Raw genomic sequence first — 19,496 nt, forward strand, 5'->3', positions numbered from 1 at the left:
GACAATAATATACATAAACAATTAGGCTGCATTTACACTGCCACAAAACAAAAATCTTACTTTTTACCCACATCTAACACAGTTCTCTTACGTAGAGTTCTCTCCTACTGCGTCGAATCGACGCTGCGGGAAAGATATTTCTTTGTCGAGATTGAAGCCCAAAAATTAATCCTTAATTTTGTAATATGTAAAACGCTTTTCTGTAGCATACAACCCTAGGCGGAGCAATACAGCTCGCCCATTGGCTGCTCCGCCAGAAAAGCACAGCCTATGCGAGGCCAGTGACGCTGACCAATGAGGGCGCTTCGCGCCCTTCTGCGTCATCTCCCGCCGAAACAGGCGTGGCCTAGGTCTATAAATACCAAGCATAGCTGCTTCCACTCCGATTTTCTTTACTTCACGAAGCTACACGCATCGTTGGACCGGATTCGAGCCACCACAGCCGTCTGACACAGCACCTCAGCAGGACGAGCCCTTACCTGAAGCCGCTGGTCATCGCCGCCTTCAGCCGCCGTTCCCTGCTGCGCTTCTCCGGCGTGGAATATCCTTTCAGTCTTTGTGTGTGTTTTGTGTGTGTGTTCGCCTACTGCGTCACACATTTTTTCCTCACAAAAGAGCACGAGTGTCTTTTTAAAGATGTCTCGCGTTTCCTGCGGCTCCTGCCGAGCCGCGCTCATCGACGGGGACCACCACGAACTATGTGTTTCCTGCTTGGGCGAGGAACATGCAGCTATCGCTCTCGGTGATGGCGGCTGCCATCACTGCGACATGATGCCAATCGCGACTCTGCGGACTCGCCTGGCATCTTTCGCTGAAGCTGCTCAACCGCCCCCTGTAGCGCCGCGCCGTAAGAAGCGCCGCGCTCAGCGGGTCCCGGAACCTCCCTCCACGAGGAGCTCGCCGCCGCCGCCGCCGCTAGCTCCTCTCAACGTTTCGCTCGAGTCGCTCACCGACGGACAACAGCCGCAGCACGCCGCTTTGTCCGTTATGGAGGACGACCAGCAAGCTGTATCTGAGGGGGATGACGACTGCTGTTCGCTTCTCGCTTCGGAGAGCGAGGGATGGGCGAGCTCTGTGGATCTCCCCTCCCCCGCCGTTCCGGAACGTCGAGGAGGGAAGATCAGCATCGAGACAGAGCTGATGCGTCTGCTCACACAGGCCGTGTCGAGCCTCGGCCTCGAGTGGTCGACGCCCGAACAACCTGCACTCAACCGGCTGGATGGCCGCTTCCTCGCTGGAGACCGCGCTGCGCCCCCCTCCAGACACGCACCATTTCTTCCTGAGCTTCACGAAGAGGTAGAGAAATCGTGGAAGGCGCCTTTTTCAGCCAGAGTGCGTACTTCTGCCTCGCCAGCATTCTCCGTAGTGGACGGTGCTCGAGACAGAGGCTACCACGCTCTCCCTCCGGTCGAGGAGGCCGTAGCGACTCACCTTTGCCCACCCTCTGCTGGACGGCGGGCTAAGGGAGTCCTACCATCGAAAGCTTGCCGCACATCGTCAGCTCTGAACGGCCGCGTGTATTCCGCCGCCGGACAAGCTGCATCGGCGCTGCACACCATGGCGGTGCTCCAAATCCACCAGGCTAACCTCCTCTGCAAGCTAGACGAGGAAGGCCCGGGCGCGATCAGTGTTCCGGACTTACGTAGCGCCACAGACCTAGCTCTTCGCGCTACAAAGTCCGCCGCACACGCCATCGGCAGGATTATGGCCTCAGCTACTGTTTCCGAGAGACATTTGTGGCTGACTCTCTCTGAAATGGCGGAGTCGGAGCGCTCTGCGTTCCTCGACGCTCCCATTTCAACGACGGGCCTCTTCGGATCCTCCGTGAAGGACTTCGCGGACCGATTCGCCGAGGTACAGAAAACTTCGCAGGCCATGAGACATTTTCTGCCAAAGCGCTCCAGTTCCGTAACAGGCCGCCCTAAACAGCCGCCTGCCCGAACTCAGCAGCGCCCCGCGCCCGCCGCACCGGCCCAGCAGCAACAGGCCCGAGAGAGACCACGGTCTCGCTCCGCCGGACGCCGCCCGCCACCGCGTGGTCCTCGGCCCAAGATTTCACTCAAGCCCGAGGCCTCGGCGCCATCCTAGCCCTGCTAGGAAAAAGACGGTGTTCGGGTCCCGCTGCGGCCGGACTTCCACCAAAGATTTTCGCTTGTACAGCCCTAAGTTCCGTGTTTGTACCAGTGTATTTAGCAGCCAACAAACCGGCCGTAAAGCCCGTTTGCCTGCACACAAACGCCGTTTTCACGGCGACCCAGATAAATCTAAAAAAGAGTTTAATTTCTGGTGTTCCGGCCAAGGCCGATGGTGTAATGTGTGTAACTGCAATGCCCACCCAGTGCCCATTCATTCACACAAGCACAGCCCCGTTCAACACAGGGTTTGCACACATAAAATCGGCTCATGCCGATTGTGCTTTGCATGTAGTGAGCGTGCCCACTATCCAGTGCCCACAACCACTACACACTGCACGTTCCGCGGTTTCTGTAAAAACGAAACTAACGAACGGTCAGTCAGTACACAAACACAATGTCCCCGGTGTTATAAATGTGCCCGCCACCAAGCGCCCACGTTTATTCACAAACATATCGAGCCCTACGGGACTCGTCCCGCGCGCTCTCTCTCGACACAGAGAGCCGAGCGCGCGCGGGATGCATACTGTGTTAAACATGCCCCCCGCCTCACACGCCACGGCGTCCATGTCACAGCACACGGTTGCTCTCGTGTCGCCGCCATTTCGCAACCAGGGCCCAGATTACATTCAACCCCTAGTCACACGTGCAGATGCATGGGAAAGACTTCCCGGGGTCTCAGAATGGGTGCTAGAGACTATAAAAAGAGGCTATTCGCTACAGTTTCATCGACGCCCTCCCCGTTTCACGGAGAAAGTCGAAACAACGGTAAAAACAGAAGTAGCACATCTACTTCGAGCCGAAATAGCGAAGCTATTGAGCAAAGGGGCCATAGAGCCTTTATCTCAAGCTCAGAGCGAAGGGGGTCTGTACAGCAGATATTTTCTGGTACCGAAAAAAGACGGGGGTCTCAGACCCATTTTAGATCTCAGGCATCTGAACAAAGCGCTGACAAAGCGAAAGTTCAGAATGCTCACGACCAGAGCCATCCTCGCGCAGGTTCGCCGAGGAGACTGGTTTATGGCAATAGATCTGAAAGACGCGTATTTTCACATACAAATTGCGTCACGTCACAGGCGATTTTTGAGATTCGCCTTCGAGGGCCAGGCATATCAGTACACAGTCCTGCCATTCGGCCTGTCTCTAGCACCTCGTACATTTACAGTGTGCATGGACGCGGCGCTGGCACCCCTGAGACTCCGCGGCATTCGAATTCTGAATTATTTGGACGATTGGCTGATTCTAGCTCAATCACCTTCAGAACTCATCCGCCACAAGACCCTAATTCTCGATCACCTCGAGTGCTTGGGTCTGAGAGTCAATTGGGAGAAAAGTTCACTGTTTCCCAGTCAAAGGATCTCCTTTTTAGGACTGGAGCTGAACTCGCTGTCTATGACAGCTCGACTGTCATCACAACGCAGGCGAAATTCCCTGCGGATGGCGAAATCCTTCCGCAGCGGCCACATAGTGCCGCTCAAGAGATTTCAGAAAATGCTAGGCCTCATGGCCGCAGCATCGACAGCTCTACAGTTGGGCCTGCTGCGCATGCGCCCACTGCAGTTCTGGCTAAAAGCGCGTGTACCGCGCCGAGCATGGGTCCACGGTCGTTATCGCCTCAAGGTCAATCAGGAATGCGTTTCAGCCCTGACACCATGGAGAGCGTCAGACTGGTACCGGTCAGGTGTAAGCCTGGGGACTTCTTCGAGCCTGAAGGTGGTGTCCACGGACGCGTCCACCTCAGGCTGGGGAGCACTGCTCGAAGGCAGACCGTTTTTTGGCCAATGGGCAAAACGAGTCGAACTACCGCACATAAACTGCCTAGAAATGATGGCAGTAGACTTAGCGCTGAGGCGCTTCTGTCCTCGGATAAAAGGACACCACGTCCTAGTCCGTTCGGACAACACGTCGGTAGTAGCCTATATAAACCGCCAGGGTGGCGTGAGATCCCGAAACCTTTACAGGCTGACGGAACGCATACTGGTATGGGCCCAGCACAACCTGCGCTCGCTGAGAGCGATCCATGTGCCTGGTCGCCTGAATGTAGGACCAGACAGACTCTCACGGAACAATGTTCCGACAGGAGAATGGTCCCTACACACACAGACAGTGCGTCTGCTGTGGAAAACGTTCGGCAGAGCGGAGATAGACCTGTTTGCAAACCAGGAAAACGCTCACTGCCCGGAATTCTTTTCAAAGAGCACGAACGCGCTCGCCAGAGTCTGGCCCCGCCGTCCGCTCTATGCTTTTCCCCCTGTCTCGCTCCTGCCCCAAGTGCTCGAGCGAATCAGGAAAAGCGGATGCTCAGTGCTTCTTGTAGCACCATACTGGACGAATCAACCCTGGTTCCCAGTCTTGATGCAGCTCAAGAGTACTGCTCCGTGGCCGATCCCGGTGAGGAGGGATCTCCTCTCGCAGGCCAGGGGCTCGATTTTGCATCCTCACCCAGAGCTATGGTCCCTTCATGTGTGGGCCATAAACGGGTACCCGCTAAACTCCCAAGAGGAGTGTTAGACACGATCGAGCAGGCTAGGGCCCCGTCTACTAGACGGCTCTACGCTTCCAAATGGTCGGTGTTCTCTGACTGGTGTTCAGACCAAGGTCTATCACCTCTTCAGTGCGGTGAAACGGAGGTTCTCTCCTTCCTGCAGGAGCTGTTGGATAAGGGTAGGACCCCATCCACGCTCAAAGTCTATGTGGCAGCCATATCAGCGTTCGTCAATCCGACGCTTGGCCATGCACTGGGCAGAAACGACCTGGTGGTACGTTTCCTTAGAGGAGCCAGAAGGTTAAATCCTCCAAGGCCTCCCTCAGTCCCCGTTTGGGACCTTTCTACAGTGTTGAACGCTATGAAAGGGGCCCCTTTCGAGCCTATTCACTCAGTTGACATGAAACATCTGTCTCTCAAGACCATGTTTCTTTTGGCTCTCGCTTCAGTGAAGCGTGTGGGGGATCTGCAAGCGCTCTCAGTAAGAGCCTCTTGTATGGAGTTCGGGCCCAACGACTCTATAGTCGTGTTGAAACCGAAGCACGGGTATGTACCTAAGTCCCTCAACACACCGTTCAGGGCTCAGGTCATCTCCCTGTCGGCTCTGCCGGCCTCTGAGGACGGAAATAGCTTTCTTTGCCCGGTCAGGGCATTAAGAGCTTACGTGTCCCGCTCCGCTGTTTTTCGACAGACGGAGCAGCTCTTCGTTTCGTTCAGTGGGCGCTCTAAAGGGCGTGCTGCGACGAAACAGAGCCTATCTCGATGGGTAGTGGATGCCATTGCGCTAGCCTACGCATCTAGAGGTTTGGAATGCCCCCTGGGCATCAGAGCACATTCTACGAGAGGCATGGCCTCGTCGTGGGCTTGGTATAGCGGAATCTCTTTGCATGATATTTGTATGGCGGCAGGCTGGGCCTCCCCGTCTACATTTATAAGGTTCTATAACCTAGAGGTTCCCGCGTTGCAGGCTAAACTGCTCTCGGTCTAAGACCAGGTATAGTGTTCCTGCCCCGCACTGCGGCCCAGGTCACTAATGTTTAAGCATCACTCACCGACAATGTGTCCCATGAGCATGCTATTTACCCCCCCCCATATATATCTGTTATTTACATATATATGTTATTATGCCCCTAGGGGCCCTATTATAAAGGGATGATGCTATCCTAGCCGCTCTCCCTGTATACTCTTGGTGTAGGCTCTGGCATGCCGGGGCGCGTGCGCGCGCCCTCGGGTGTCTGGGTCGGTCCAAGAGCACGCACGGCGTCTTACAGGGGTTCCCGCAGCGTCGATTCGACGCAGTAGGAGAGAACTCTACGTAAGAGAACGTACTCGGTTACTAACGTAACCTCGGTTCTCTCTAGGAGAGGGAACGAGTACTGCGTCTCATGCCGTGCATGCCCACGATGTGTCGCTTCTGTGACAAAAATCGGAGTGGAAGCAGCTATGCTTGGTATTTATAGACCTAGGCCACGCCTGTTTCGGCGGGAGATGACGCAGAAGGGCGCGAAGCGCCCTCATTGGTCAGCGTCACTGGCCTCGCATAGGCTGTGCTTTTCTGGCGGAGCAGCCAATGGGCGAGCTGTATTGCTCCGCCTAGGGTTGTATGCTACAGAAAAGCGTTTTACATATTACAAAATTAAGGATTAATTTTTGGGCTTCAATCTCGACAAAGAAATATCTTTCCCGCAGCGTCGATTCGACGCAGTACTCGTTCCCTCTCCTAGAGAGAACCGAGGTTACGTTAGTAACCGAGTACGATATTGCTGCACAAACACAATAACCTGCACAAGATCTGATTGTTTTTTTGCATCTGCCTCATGCCATCCCCCAAAGTAAACAACTTACTTTCTTTGGATGAACACACAAAAAAAAAAGATTAAAAAAAAATCCATCTCTGTGAGTCTATTAAGTGCATGTGAATCAGATCTTGTGCGGATTGACCGGAATTACCTGTAAAACTTCAAATAATAGCCGAGTCCCAAATAGACGCCTGTCTCTTTTACACGCCTGGTGTGGCTACAGGTTTGGATAAATAAAGGCCGGTCTCAAATAGAGGCCGGGTCTTTTTTTAGTTTCGGGTTGTACGTATTTAATCTTCTAAAACCCGTCAGATCGTCTGTTTAAGCCAGTTATATGGTGTAGATTGGGCACGCAAGAGAGCCCTGCGCATTTGGGCGGGAGCTGTTAGCGCAAGCAAGGCAGAAGGTATCGCACACCGGACGAGATGCGCCGCGTCTATGTATCGCACACCGGACGAGAAGCGCCGCGCCGCGTCTATGACAACTTTGTCACACACCGGACGAGAAGCGCCGCGCCGCGCCGCGTCTATGACAACTCGAGTTATCACACAACGGACGAGAAGCACCGCGCCGCGTCTGTGACAACTCGAGTTATCACACACCGGACGAGAAGCACCGCGCCGCGTCTGTGACAACTCGAGTTATCACACAACGGACGAGAAGCACCGCGCCGCGTCTGTGACAACTCGAGTTATCACACAACGGACGAGAAGCACCGCGCCGCGTCTGTGACAACTCGAGTTATCACACAACGGACGAGAAGCACCGCGCCGCGTCTGTGACAACTCGAGTTATCACACAACGGACGAGAAGCACCGCGCCGCGTCTGTGACAACTCGAGTTATCACACACCGGACGAGAAGCACCGCGCCGCGTCTGTGACAACTCGCGTTATCGCACACCGGATGAGAAGCGCGCGCGTGCGGCGTTTATGACAACTCGAGTTATCGGACGCGCACTTTGTCAGTTTATGGTCAGCAATATTGTTATGTTTGAGGACATTATGGAATTAAGATCATGTCTATGTTATGATTGTACTGTACAATTAAATACAATCGTTGCTTAGTCTACACTACAATCTGAATTCACTTTACCTCAGAGCGTCCGTTAACTGAATTGAGAATATCATCTGAAAATCCGATAACATCAGCAATTTTCATTCAACCAGCTGATTTCTGTAAATGAATGTAAAGCTAAATGTATATTGCAGCGCAGGGTGAAGTCTCAACACTAAATTAAAGGCCTGTCTCATATAAACGCCTGTCTCCAATACAAGCCGGTGCAGTTCGGCGATTTGGGAAAATAAAAGCCCGGGCTATTATTTGAAGTTTTACGGTATATACATGATTTTTTCAATTTTAAACAGCACAGACATTCTTAACCAGAAGGTCAACAGTGTTGATAAAAGTAATCAATCACAGATATCAGATACAAGTCGTGTCTTAAAAGGAGAACTTCACCGCTGGCAAAATGGACTTTCAATAAAACTTGACTGCCTATACAAAATAAAAAATTTAAAATCAGTGCTTCAAGACTAGAGAAAACAGAGAAAAAAGGCTGTTGCCTTCCCTTTTGTCAAATAGGTATAGGAAAACTTCAACACCCATAATGCACTGGGCATGTTGCCTTACAAGGCCGCTCCCACCAGTCTGCTATGGATACGATTGACCAGAGTAAATTACCGCCTTGCTTTAGTAGGAAATACATCTTAGCAAACTTTTAGCCATAATGGTGTCAACTTCCCAGGTGTAAGAATGGAAAGAGTAAACGTTTAGCGGGAGTGAGTTACTTTCGGTCTCCAGTGAAGGATTCACTGTTGTAGGCGGAGGCAAAAGGCTGTAAGGAATTGTAAATACAGAGAGAACGGCGCAACAGAAAATCTGAAAAACCTCTGTGTCTGTAGTCAACATTTTAAACCAGAAAAACAGAAAGAAACTGCCGTTCTGTCAGTTCTGCCGAAGAAAAAAAAAAACACAGGCGAGTACAAGAAAACTGTTGCCGTAAGTGTTCTGTTAATAACCCTCTGTCAATCCGACTGTCCGTGGGAAGGGATAAAAAAATACGCAAGTGTTATCTAGTTTCACGAGAGCCCTGGAGCTGTTAAAAGTCCACTGGATGGTGTGTTTGGTGTCATCCGGCGGACTTTTGCTGACAAATAAACGTGAATTACTGTCCAGTAACACTAAGAAAGATTAAACATTCTTCATTGACATATACTACCGACATTACAACAATACAAAGAAAAGCAGAAAAGCAAAAAAAAAAAAAAAAGCATTAAGCCTTGCAGCATAAGGGACCCAAAGCCATATAGGGACCAGATTTAGGGTGGGCTTATTTTATTTTTTTACTAAGGCCACTAAATAACCACCAATCAAGGCCCAAGCAAGTAAGCTGGTTTCACCCCGAAAGTACCTTTCCCCTCTCAAAGCACCTCCTGCAGTGCATGTTCACTTCAATCCCGCTGCCATTATCAAACCAAGACAAGGGAAGTGCATAGCTTCAAGATCTATTCCCACAGCGGGCTTTTTTTAGTTTATTTTCTAACAACCGAATGAATGCTAAATGAATTCGCAGACCCTTTATTCATAACATTGCTGAAAGAACAGAGAGAAACACCACAAACACACAAGCATAATGAACCAGGAGACGAAAAGATAGGACTGAATAATGCATTATGAAACACAAAATGACCTTGTCTGAGGGTTAAGTAACAGGAATAGAAAAGACTGCCTTTTGATGTACCTCTTTTTATGTCTCTCAATGCACCGTAAAATGTGAGAAATTGCCAAGTTTTTCCCAGCAGATTTACATGCAAGTGTAGGCCTATATTATCTTATATAACTATCTCTAGGGTCCAAATTGAACTTTTAGTCAACTGCAAAAAAAATAATTAAAAAATTTATATACATTTAAAATATAGTATATAACAATGAATTATATTCTATTTTTACAAAAAATTTGAACATTTTATTTTAATTTTAGTGGCTTAATTGAAGGATTATTTCATTTATTTTATATATTTGGAAGCTTACATGTACATTTTTATATCATTTAACTAAAACAAACTATTAAAAAACTGTTTTTTTTTTAAATAAAGTTGAAATTAAATCGAAAAACTCAAACGAAACAATTATTACTGAAATAAGTTTAAACTGAAGCACTAAAATTACTATCTAGTTTTATTAAAAAAAACAAAAAAACAGAAATCAATATAAATTAAACCTAAAGTGTAATGTAATATATCTATATATATATTACACTTGTATATACACATATAAACACACACACATATACAATTACATATATATATATATATAAACAATAAATTACAAAATTGGTAAAAATTCAACAAAAATTTAAATGATGACATAAAAAATATAAAAAATTATAAAAAACTATAATACTATATAAATAACACTGGTTCAGATTCTGAATAATTCATTCAGCTGTCATGAACTTATATGTATAAATATTTTGTGGCGTGATATTTGTTTATAAATATTTTAAGCAAAATTTGAGTCACTGTTGTTTGTGATTGACACACATTGGGTTTTGTCTCACTCTTTTCCCCCTGCCCTTTTTCATAACCTGGGAGAGCTTGACAGTCCTAACATTACTGACTGACAGCAAAAAAATAAACCTAAACCAAAACTGTGTGTGATCAGAGCTGTATTTAGCAACACAAACGCAACTGACAACCGTATTCTGCCGCAGTGTGCATAAATATTTAGTCATATCAGAGATGTTAACTGGCCTTCAACTAAAACAACAGCGTTTTTGTCAGGATCACAACAGCAGGGTCTGTGTGAATTCCTGGACTCTGAGGGCACGATGATCTCAGAGATGAGGATGGCAGTGGAGATCACAGACAGGACTGGAGAGAAGAGAGCCAGCCGATATATTTACAAGCGGAGCGTGAGCAGTGGAATAAGAGGCAAAGAGAGCGTTGTGACAGTCTTGTCAAGCGGAGTGATGAGATAATGAATCCGTCATCGGCTGACAAGACAACATCATAAAACAACAGTTGGGTAATTGAATTCCGAGGAGGCGCTTTGACAAGCAAGAGAACAGAGGCACAACAATGGTGATGAGGTAAGTTGTTTATTCAGAGGAAGAAGGAAGGAGACAAGAAGATGGAAATAAAAATGGATGCCTGGATGAGGTGGAACGGACAAGGAGTGACAGTGCTTTCTAATGAAATAAATGACGTAGCTGTAAGAGAAGTGTCAACGCATAAGCAAACAGGGAGGAAGTGCACGTACTGTGAAGGGCTCCACAATGAGGATGTCTTAGAGATGTTCGGGCCTCACTGATCGAATTATGTATATGTTCCCAAAATGTAAAGCAGTTTAATTAAAGGGGTCATGAACTGGCTTTTTTTTTTTTTAGGTCAACTTATGACGTTCGCTTGGTTTTTACATTTAAAAACATCAAAATGAATAAGTAATCGGCTATTTTCTACCCTGGTTTTGAGCCTAGCTCCTGAAACGCTGGGTTTTTATGGGCGTGCCGCATTGAAGACTTGGAAGTACACGCCCACTGCTATGATTGGATAACAGTTTCGCATATTATAATGAGTTTCACGTAATGCGCGAATCGGTGGGCGGGGCTAAACCGGCGGTGTTGAAGTGGGCGTCAATCTTCTTCTGCGGAGGCGGTGTTTGATACCCTTTGACGTCATAGATCCCCACTTTGAAAAACCTGTCGTTCGCTGTGCCTGGTGTCAATAAAAGCTTTTATTGGACTAACAAGGACATTTTCAGTTCTGAAACTTACAGTATATTCTTATTGTATGATGACCTCTTATATGTCAAAAGCTCAAGGAAAATTTGATTACTCAGTTCATCACCCCTTCAACAATCTTGCAAGCTCTAAACCATTTTGGTGGATTCATGCAACTTACATGCGTCATAATTAAACCTATATTTGGAAAGATTACTATCTTTTATGTTTCTGAAAGTAGTCTTTTATCGCTTATCAAGCCTGCATTTATTTGACCAAAAAAAACAGAAACAAATATTGTAATATTGTGAAATATTATTACAATTTAAAATAACGGGTTTGTATTTGAATATACTTTAAAATGTAATTTATTTCTGTGATGCAAAGCAGAATGTTCAGCATCATTACTCCAGTCTTCAGTGTCACATGGTCAGAAATCATTATACAGTAATATGCTGATTTATTATCAGTGTTGGAAATTCGGGGTTATATGACCCCCCCACCCTCCTTTTGTCCCTTTTGTCCCTTTTGAGTTTCCGTAGAATTGTTAATTTAGAATTGTTTATTTTTCATCTAATTTAAAGTTGGTTTGTTTTTTCAACCGTACTTCAACTACCGAAATAGTTTTAGGTAACAGAAAGGACACTGACCAACAGTAAAAGGAGAAGGAGAGAAAGAAAAAATAAACTCATTGCTGAGTCCTGTGTAGCAAGAGCCGTATTAATGATCACAAATGCAGGCGAATCCCTGGCTACAGTCATGATTCTAAATCTGAAAAAATGGAGATGGGAAAATAAGCAGGGAATTAGAACAATAACAATCACAGCAGGTGAAGTATTCTCCCAGTCTCCCCAAAGAAAGGAACGCTGGTTTGACGGCAGTCTGCAAACTTCCACGAACTTCACAAAGCAGAAAGTCAACTTTATCTGAAGAATACAGTCTGTTTGCTGCATGGCTTTATTTGAGGTTTTGGATTTGTTTTTGTCCATCAAGAAATCTGGAGTTTAATAAACACATTTCACAACAGGAAACATACAGCAGATGTGTAAGAGTGGTGTATTCCACATCCTTCATTATTGTAGCCAGATGTTCCTTCGCTTAACGATGGGTAAATCTCACAAAATCTGTCAAAAACATGTCAAGATCATATTTCAAAAATAATTCATCATTTTAAGTGCCATTAAGCTTTTATGTGTTGTCACATATGCCAATTAAGCACAATTACACCTCTTTCCCCAACTCTAGCCATAATGCAAAACAAAACATTATTATTACTGTAATGAAATAAAATAACAGTGATATATTTGCTTGAATGTTACATGTGAAAAAAAAAATGTATATGATTTTTTTTTTTAAGTCTGGACAGCATGATTTTCTTTACTTAATTGCATTACACTTTTTTGTTTTACTTTTTGCATTAGTAATGGGACTTTTATGGTAAAATGTGCATAACTGTTTTTAAAATAGCATCGCTATAAACCTGTTTTTTTAATATAGGCCTTATTTTTTTCTAAATTATACATAAAAAAAAATCTGAGATCGTTTTCCATGTCTGAGCAAAAGAAAAAAATAATGTTATTATATCTTGTAACTGCGACATATTTTATAATTTACATTTACATTATAACATTTTATAATGTACATTTACATTATAACATGTTCCATTTACAATTCAATTGAATATTTTAAGTATCTTATGCTCACCAAGACTGCATTTGTTTGATCAAAAATACAGCATAAAAACAATATTTTTATGAAATATTATTATAATTGAAAATAACTGTTTTCTATCTGAACATATTTTTAAATGTAAATCATTTATGTGATGTAAAGCTGAATTTTCAACATCATTACTCCAGTTTTTAGTGTCGCATGATCCTCAAGAAATCAGCCTATGACGATTTAACATTTCTTATTTTATCAATGTTGAAAACAGTGCTGCTTCATATTTGCGTGGAAACTTTAATAAATTCTTTCAGGGTTCTTTGATGAATACAAAGTTAAAAAGAACGGCATTTATTGGAAATATTTTGTAACATTATAAATGTCTTTACTGTCACTTTTGATTAATTTATTGTGTCCTTAAATTAAAATGTAAAAAAATAAAAATAATAATAATTGACCCCAAACTTTTGAATGGTAGTGCTATTTTTTTTACTGTGAGGAAGAAAAATTACTTGAGCATTTCTTTGTAAGATTCACCCATTTAACACTCATCCGAGACTCATGACTAGGATATTTTCTTTTAGCCGCCAGGTCCAGAATTTCCTGAACTCAAACGTGCATGACAGAGCATTTTGCAGATTTGCAGTAAGAAAAACAAATCTTGAGCCATAGACACGAAAGTGACATTAGTTCATTTAAAGGGTGTCAGACGTGAACAGCGGCCCTTCAAAGCATCTGATACCTTGAAGCCACAAGCCCGTCAGAGCCGGAGGCTCAGGCCTCACGCTGGCAGCTGAGGTTCCCAATTGACACACACAGAGAAATTCAATGCCAGGGAAAAGAGTGTGTAATACAGTTAGAAATGAAGCAGAATGTGTAGTCAAAGCTTAGTGTTTGCTTCGTCATGGTGAAGTGCTTCAAAGTCAGCGTTTGATTAAAAGTTGGATACAGAGCTGGGGGAAAAGAAAGAAAGAAAAAAAAAAACACACACCCTGTGGTCAAAGTTATACAGCTGCTCAATTCAGAGCTGATTTAATAGAAACAGACGGTGACGTGTGCTTACATAATAATTCAGCATCACAAGTTCAAATTCAGCTTGCAACATTTCCCAGTCCCAATTCCTTCATACACTATATTAAGCTCTTCATATTCAGGTTTAGTTGTGGTCGGATTTAGAAACAGTATAAAAAAAAAAAAAGTTAGTGATGCAGCAAAATATTTTTTTTTACCTGCACGGAAACCAAAATCATTATTTTAGCCAAAAACCGTAACCGGCATTTTTAATGTAATAATCAATTCATTCATTAATCATAAAGCAAATGTATGTACTAAAAATGTGTATGTAAACTATTTAAATTGCACATAAAGTTGTTTAAACATTTTAATGACATAGTTTTGTAATACTAAGTTGTAGGGGTGTAACGATACCTTCATTTCACGATTCGATATATATCACGATACTGAACTCACGATACGATATTATTGCGATACTCCCAAGACATATGATAAAAGGTTAACAAAAAATGTACTGTTGATTAAAATGCTAACTTTGATATTACATTGTGGGTTTAAATGAACAGGTTTGGACTTGGTGCTTGTAATTCAAAGACAATGGTGACACCAGAATAAAAATATTCATGATTCTGAAGCTGACCATTGCATTATTATACATTATAATCAACATTATATAGTAGTTTAATGTAGTACTGACACTAAAACTCTGAAAACATGATTTTTTTCTTATACAGTAATTTCTATTTTGGGTGAACTATCCACGATACATATTGTCACTATCCACGATACGTATTGTTGCATTTTTGTATTGCGATATATTGTGGCACGATATATTGTTACACCCCTACTAAGTTGTTTTTATAGCAAATTCATCCAAAAACACAATTAAGGAAGACATTGCTGTAAAATATATATATGTTATATAGTGCATATATTTATCATATATTTATTATGGTCATTGAACATCTTTCCTGAGGTAAAAGTAACGTGATACGTGACATTGTTTACAAGCTGATTTATTGCCGTCTTTCCACGGTTGAAACACCCCAGCAAGCAATTTTGCGTTTAAAAGACGTCTAATAGTCGTCCAAACACAGCGCAGACGTCTACGCTAAAACAAGGCAAAATTTGGGATGTCTGTTCAAATTTAATAGAAGTCTTAACATAGCCCAAGAATAGACTAGTCATCAACGCAAAGGCTACGCATAGAACACGCCAAAGAAATGAAACCAAACACCTTGTAATCTCTGTTGGCTTTGCTTACATGATGGAATATCATACATCTCGCAAGTTATTTTGGCAAAAATGACATGTAATCAAATTCAAGGTTATTTTGTCTAGAAGTAACTTATAGCCAGACTATATCGGGTCTATAGTTGACCTAAACTGTGAAGTGACGGCTATTGCTCGCTGGGACAGATTGAGTGATTACATGAGACGTGATTCATATCAGAAGAAACAAGCACTAAAGCTTATGGCGATGTACTGGATGGTAGACATGCTACAAATGATGTTTGGTGAAGTTTTGTTAAACAGCATAGACCAAAAGATTGCGGTTCATCAAAATAAAGATTGATTCAATTCGAAGAAATCTATGTCGTCGACTGTGTTTTAGTGTAGAGACAGCGTGCATCAGAGAGCGCTTAAAGTGATATTGATGTTGGTCTCGGGTCGGGTTCGGACTGAAAAATTGCAGGCGTTGTCGGGCCAGGGCCGGGTTAGGGCTGGAGTTTTCGGCCAGTGCAGGGCTCTACGACCCAGCCCTCGCATTCACACAGCAGACGTTTATGTAGCTTATCCACATTCGATGCATAAAATAGACATTAGCTGTTTCCATCCACCTATTTTTATGTGAATTTTGGAATATCGCATAAAAAAAAAAAAACATTGGACGGAAACGGCTAGTTCACCTGCCGCTTGAACTGAGCCGCTACAGCGATTTGTCACGACACATTAAAAGAGCTATAAAAGCTAAAAAAAAATTAAAAGTGTGACGGAGCAAATTTACAGGCTCGGTTTGGCCCAAATGTCAAGCTATAGCCATGTTGACAGTCAAACGTGCCTTTGGAGAAGTGCTAATAAAACGCCACCGTTCTGGTCAATGATTTCGGGCCCTCCAAAAATAAATTTCAGATTTCGGTGCATGACTAATTACTAAGGTCTTTATATTCAGGTTTAGATGTGGTAGGATTTAAGTACAGAAAAATATTGTGGTGAACCTGACAAGTTATTATGAAAAGGAGACAACTTCCTTTTACATTCTAAACAGACGACAGTCCTTCAGGCCTGCTGGTCTTTCAATTTAAAGCACTATTCGAGAGCTGCCCTTGAAACAAGGTTGTCTGGAAAACCACGCAGGCATTAGCATACGCAAACACTGAGCTCGATGAGATGATCCTTTTAAAATGTGATTCAGGATTAATCCTGATGACCTATAGCTGAATCACATGCAACCCTGCTTTCAGAGACCAATTAGTTTAGTAGTTTATCCTCCCCTTCCATCTTACACAAACATAACACACATTTAGAGCTGAAAGCAAAGCAAGTCGACTCTTAACGTTAAATAAATCTATAATGGAAATACAGTTGCTGGAGCCTTTATCGTGACAACTATCAAAACAGGCCAACAGTTATTTGTTTAGGAAATGACTTTGGACTTCATGACTACACCGTAAGCTCACAGTCAATTACGCTCATTCCTTTATCTCTCTCGCTCAGTATTTCAGGTTTAAACACATTGTCTGTCGCTTTTATGTTTTCTCCTCTGTTCCAAATCTGTCTTGGAGAAACAGGGGACATGTATTAAGTATGTGGCAAAAAACTTAGATCTATATATTACTATTGTACTGGGTTACACAAATTTGAGAACTTTTTTTGTGATACTTTGCATGAATTGTCTATTTTCAATAGTAAAGTGATGTACAAAGCACAGCTCACATAGAAGCCACTTTCAAACCAAGAAGCTTTTCAGTTGGTCAACACAATGAATCCGCGAGACCAACTTGAATTGGACGCGTTGCGGAATCTAAATAGGAAAATCTCACGCAAAATTCCAGATCTGGTGGATCAATATTGAAATGACTTGATTTCGTTTGTGAAAATTTGCTGAACAATGGTAAATGTGACCAATTTAACCTTATTTAATAATCTCAAAATCTTTTTAATGAAATCTGAGAGATTTCTGTCACTCCGTTGACAGGCTACGCAACTACCACTTTCAAGCCCCAGAAAGCAGTAAAAAAGAGACATTAATATTTTGCAAATAAAGTTGTAAATAATGTGTTTTTTTTAAGCACTGACGTTGTTTCATAAAATTGAAGTTAAATCAATGGAGTCACATGGATTACTTTAATGATGTCTTTACTATCTTTCTGGGGCTTGAAAGTGGTAGTTGCATAGCTGTCAATAGAGGGACAGAAAACTCTCAGATTTCATTATAAAGAATTTGAGATTTGTGTCCCGAAGATGAACGAATACCTTATGGGTTTGGAATGACATGAGGGTGAGTAAATAATGAAAGAATTGTTTTAATTTTTGGGTGAACTAACCCGTTAAATTTATATGATCTCAATATTTTCACTAAATGTTTTGATCAACTCTCTCCCCGCCATTGACAGCATTTCGCCAATGACAGAAATGTACGGCTTTCTGTGTTTTCACTGTTATACGGTAGGGGGCGCTATTAGGCATCTTCTGAAAGTGTCCTGAATCTCCTGATCAAAAGACATGTGAAAAAGAAACAGAAAAAAGCGATATAGGCAAGCATATGCATATGTAAAATAACACGATCATCAACATTAAAGAGCATATAAATCAAAACTGCCTAATGTTACCGAATTAAAAGTCGACGCAGAACGAGCTATAGGACTGTGCAAGCATTAGCGGTGTTGATGGACTCGATCTACTCGAGTTTTGATCAAATGTAGTTTTTGACAATAATGCAATTTTCTCAGCTTTTTCCTCAAAAAAAAGAATATATTAAGCTAGAATAAAACAGGTTTTTTGTTTAAAAGCAGAGGCTCTGTTCTTTCCTTTGACATGTTCAGATATTCATACAACAAAATATTCTGGGGGCCACGAAACTTTTTGTGAAAGTGATCAAAAATGCTGGCGGGGAAAGAGTTAATTAGTAAATTTTTGGCATGCCGTTTTATCTTAATGTTAATCTCACTAAATTCTTCAGCAGTTTTGACTGATCAAAAGCACAGTTTGAACACAGTCAGACATCAATCTGTGCTTCTGAAGGTGATCCAGAAGTTTTTCTCCATCTCTGAAAGTCAAGCGCACATTCATCTCACTCTCCACCTGCTGATTTAATGATGAAACCACTGAGCCGTTTCATTGCCGTCTCGCGAGTGTGTTATAATGTCGAGTCTCTGCCTCACAGCACTCGTCTTCTTTCTGCATTGCAAACATGGCCGTCATTTCTTTGTGGCCTTTTACTTTGCGTGCATCTTCTGCCACTAGAGAGTAAATAGATGGGCTTCGCAGAGTTGAGGGTATAGCTCAAATTGATTTGCTTGCTCAAACAATTTGTTCTTGCTTTGCACTGGCTAAATGACTTCACAGTCATTGATCCATTGACATGACACATCGTCCTGTATTTACCATTTTTTGTCTTCTCGCTTGCTTTGGCTTATTGGTTACCTTCATTTTATATGGACAATGAAAAGTCAACTTTAAGGGACTTTAAGTCAACTTTTTTTTTAACTAAGCAATTAATTAGGCAAAAACCTAAAATTCCCATTTGATTATTAATTTGAAGATTTTAATTATTTTGTGGGACATTTTGTAATTTATTTTAGGAATAAGCATGTCTAAACTTGGATAATGCGTAGTACTTAATCCCTGTTGTACTAAAAGTTTAATTGGGAGGAATAATTCAAGTCTAGAGACATTTAATGATCCTGAGACCCAGCAAATTCTGTCCTCTTTAGAGGGCATTCACTTTTACATCTCACTGTTTCACATCCTGGACTTTAATACAATTTATTTAATTAAAATATAATACAAATGTAATTAAAATAAATATAAAATATATACGTATATATATATATATATATATATATATAAATTAGGGCTGTCCGTTAAATTCGTTATTAACGGCGTTAACGCAAACCCATTTTAACGGCGTCAATTTTTTTATCGCGAGATTAACGCCTAGCAAACTTTGTTGTTTTTTTCACATGCTTTTGCAACAACTATTAACGTTATTAAAACTACAACACCACACCGGATCTAGCTAGACCAGAAACAAAACAACAGGCACGCCGCACACACTTGCTTGGGCTTGCAAACCGACCAAAGAGTGGACGAGAAGCGCCGCGTCTAGGACAACTCGTATCGCACATCGGACGCGCACTTTCTCAGTTTATGGCCAGCAATAAAAACGCCGAATGGCACCGCCAGTTTTTGTACACCGTCTGCACAAAATTCAAACAATGTGTTTGAATTTTAAATACGAGACGCTGTGCGACGCGGCGCTGCGCTTCTCGTCCGGTGAGCGACCCGCTTTAACGTTACGTTTTGAGTGGATGAATGATGAGCGCAAGACGCCGAAATGGATGCCAATAAGATTCTGAATGGAAAGTTTACTTTTAAAAAGTTGCCAAATGGTTAAATTGACAAGATCAAAGTGATTTGTGTGTTTTGTCGTTGTGAACTGAGCTATCATCTCAG

At 43.0% G+C, this 19,496-nt stretch overlaps 1 protein-coding gene across 1 annotated transcript in view; it reads right to left on the minus strand.

The window, feature by feature from the left end:
- The window catches only part of gbe1b (glucan (1,4-alpha-), branching enzyme 1b), a 140,347-nt gene that overhangs the window by 44,146 nt on the left and 76,705 nt on the right, over positions 1 to 19,496 (minus strand). The window lies entirely within an intron of this gene.

The sequence above is a fragment of the Phoxinus phoxinus genome (assembly GCF_949152265.1).
Source record: "Phoxinus phoxinus genome assembly, chromosome: 4".
In the NCBI taxonomy this organism is placed as follows: Eukaryota; Metazoa; Chordata; class Actinopteri; order Cypriniformes; family Leuciscidae; genus Phoxinus; species Phoxinus phoxinus.